Source organism: Bombus affinis, unplaced genomic scaffold (genome assembly GCF_024516045.1).
Source record: "Bombus affinis isolate iyBomAffi1 unplaced genomic scaffold, iyBomAffi1.2 ctg00001231.1, whole genome shotgun sequence".
Taxonomy (NCBI): domain Eukaryota; kingdom Metazoa; phylum Arthropoda; class Insecta; order Hymenoptera; family Apidae; genus Bombus; species Bombus affinis.
Genome location: NW_026109629.1, coordinates 2,501 through 5,000, shown reverse-complemented (window position 1 = coordinate 5,000; position 2,500 = coordinate 2,501). Strand labels below are relative to the sequence as shown.

Below are 2,500 nucleotides of genomic sequence, written 5' to 3'. Positions count from 1 at the left end.
AGTAAAACGTCTTAAGAAAAGACGGTTGTACGGCAAAATTCCGCACCGTTACCAAGTTTACTTTTATCTGAGGCTGTTCTCCTTCTCTCCTCTCTCGACCGAGTTCCCATATTTGCTTTCTCTCAGTCTCGCCAAAATAATATTCATTTAAGACGACGTCGGGGGCGCGGACATCGTGCTCATCGAAAACCTGCAAACGTATGCAAATCTGCTGATATGAAAAAAAAATCGGTCACGAGGACAACACTACGTATATATATATATATATATATATATATATAATATATTCGATAACCGACACGAAGCGGTGCATAAGCGGGCGGTCGTACGAAAGGACGACTCACGACGCCGCTAGCACTCACGCAGGTCCGTGACGGTTCTCTCCGCTCTTATTCGTATCCTTCTTCGTGCGCTTCCTCCGACTCTGAAACGTTCTACGTATCGTAAGAACGACGGCGGGTTGTCGAAGGCACCAAGGGACAGAGAGAGACAGAGGTAGAGTTTCGTAGTGTCTCCCGTGAACACGATAGTTTATATATCGAGCATGCGTACGAATTGCACGGTCTCGACACGACCGCGACGAACGCCGACGAGCGTCCAACAATCGCTCGTACGTCGCGTACGTTCTCTCGCGTCCGCTCTTGTTCGTATCCTTCTTCGTGCGCTTCCTCCGACTCTGAAACGTTCTACGTATCGTAAGAACGACGGCGGGTTGTCGAAGGCACCAAGGGACAGAGAGAGACAGATAGAGAGGAACGACACGCAACGCAAGCAGTCTTAGGTTTACGTGAGCAACCCTCAGCCAGGCGTGGTCCAGGAATTGTATCCGTGGACCGCAATGTGCGTTCGAAATGTCGATGTTCATGTGTCCTGCAGTTCACACGTTGACGCGCAATTAGCTGCGTTCTTCATCGACCCACGAGCCAAGTGATCCACCGTTCAGGGTAATCTTTTCATATATTTTTTAAAACTCTTGTACTCCATGTACTCTTAATACTCGGTTCGAGCGAAGCCGAGATCCGACACGACCGACCAACGGGAATCGGACGCGCAGAAGTCGCCGGAAGATCGACGACACGAAAACGTTCGAAAATGAAATCCGACGAACGCGCGAAGATACGCGCGTCCGCCGGCCGGGCGAAAAGTACATTATGATATATAACAACCATCGAGATCGAAGCTCCGTTCGTCAGGAAACGACGGGGATATAACACCCGATTCTGAATCCTCTGTGCAGCACACGATCTCGCGAAGAAATACGCACGGTGGCTAGCCCATATATATATATATGTGTGTGTGTGTATATATAATACGATATGCATTCCTCTCGTCCAATTATTCAAGAAAAAGAGCGTGCGCCTCCATCGTTCGGGTGATGTAAAGATTCGATGGGACTCGCGCGACCCTCGGCCTCGAGCGGTCTTTCCTCCCAATATCCAGAAGCCGAGCTTTGAAAAAACTCTAGCGACGGCACGGGTGTCCGACTCACGACATCGAGGCTTCGAAGTCGGCGATCTCCTCCGAACGGATGGCGATCGCGACGACTCAAAGCGTGAAAAATCGACGAAAGAGAACACATCTCCGTTCAGGTGATTGTTTTTTTTAAAAAATAAAAAAATTCGATGGGACTCGCATCCATCTACCTCGCGCGGTCTTTCTTCCCAATATCCAGAAGCCGAGCTTTGAAAAAACTTCAGCGACGGCACGGGTGTCCGACTCACGACAACGAGGATAGACAGCCTGCGGTCCCCTCTGAACGGGTTATATGCGACGAACTAGACGAAACTTTAGTCGTTCAGGTGGTATAAAAAAAAAAAATTCGATGGGACGCACGCGCAGCCGTCGTCCTCGAGCGGTCTTTCTTCCCAATATCCAGAAGCCGAGCTTTGAAAAAACTCTAGCGACGGCACGGGTGTCCGACTCACGACATCGAGGGTAGACAGCCTGCGGTCCCCTCTGAACCAACTTCGGCTAGACTAGTTACGAATCGTTGCTACGCATCGTCATCATAGTCATCGTCATCATCATCATTATCATAGCGGGCCAACATCCACGCAATGCGTTTTCGTTCTAGGTTACCCGATCCACGAGTATGTTACAAGTGGTTTCGTTATTTCGAACAAAACGACATACGAAGAACACACGCCCTATGGGTAGGAAGCACGTTTCGAGAACGACCGAGAGCGGTGAAAGAGACGAAAGGTCGACGCGCATAAGGTATCCATGGATCTTCGAAGAGAACCTTCGAAGATATGTCGGTATCCTTTCTACATGCGCGACTCGCTACTCGTACTTTCGCTCTCGTCGACTCGTTTTAGTCGCTTCGTTCGATCCCAAAGAGGAGTCTTCGATGTCCCGTTGCTAGGAGGAGAGCAAACGCAACACAGACCACGAAACATAGAAGAGAATAGGCGAGCATGATCTCTCCGACACGAGGCACTTTAGAGATTTTGTTATTCGTTTGTACGGTCTCCACGACGCAAAAAAAAAAATACGAGAT

At 49.3% G+C, this 2,500-nt stretch overlaps 1 non-coding gene across 1 annotated transcript; it reads right to left on the bottom strand.

Annotated features, from left to right (window-relative positions):
• Window positions 1–792: 792 nt before the first annotated feature.
• Window positions 793–947, bottom strand: LOC126928643 (5.8S ribosomal RNA). Its single transcript, XR_007716880.1, has one exon. It is a non-coding gene; the product is annotated as a 5.8S ribosomal RNA (ribosomal RNA).
• Window positions 948–2,500: the final 1,553 nt, after the last annotated feature.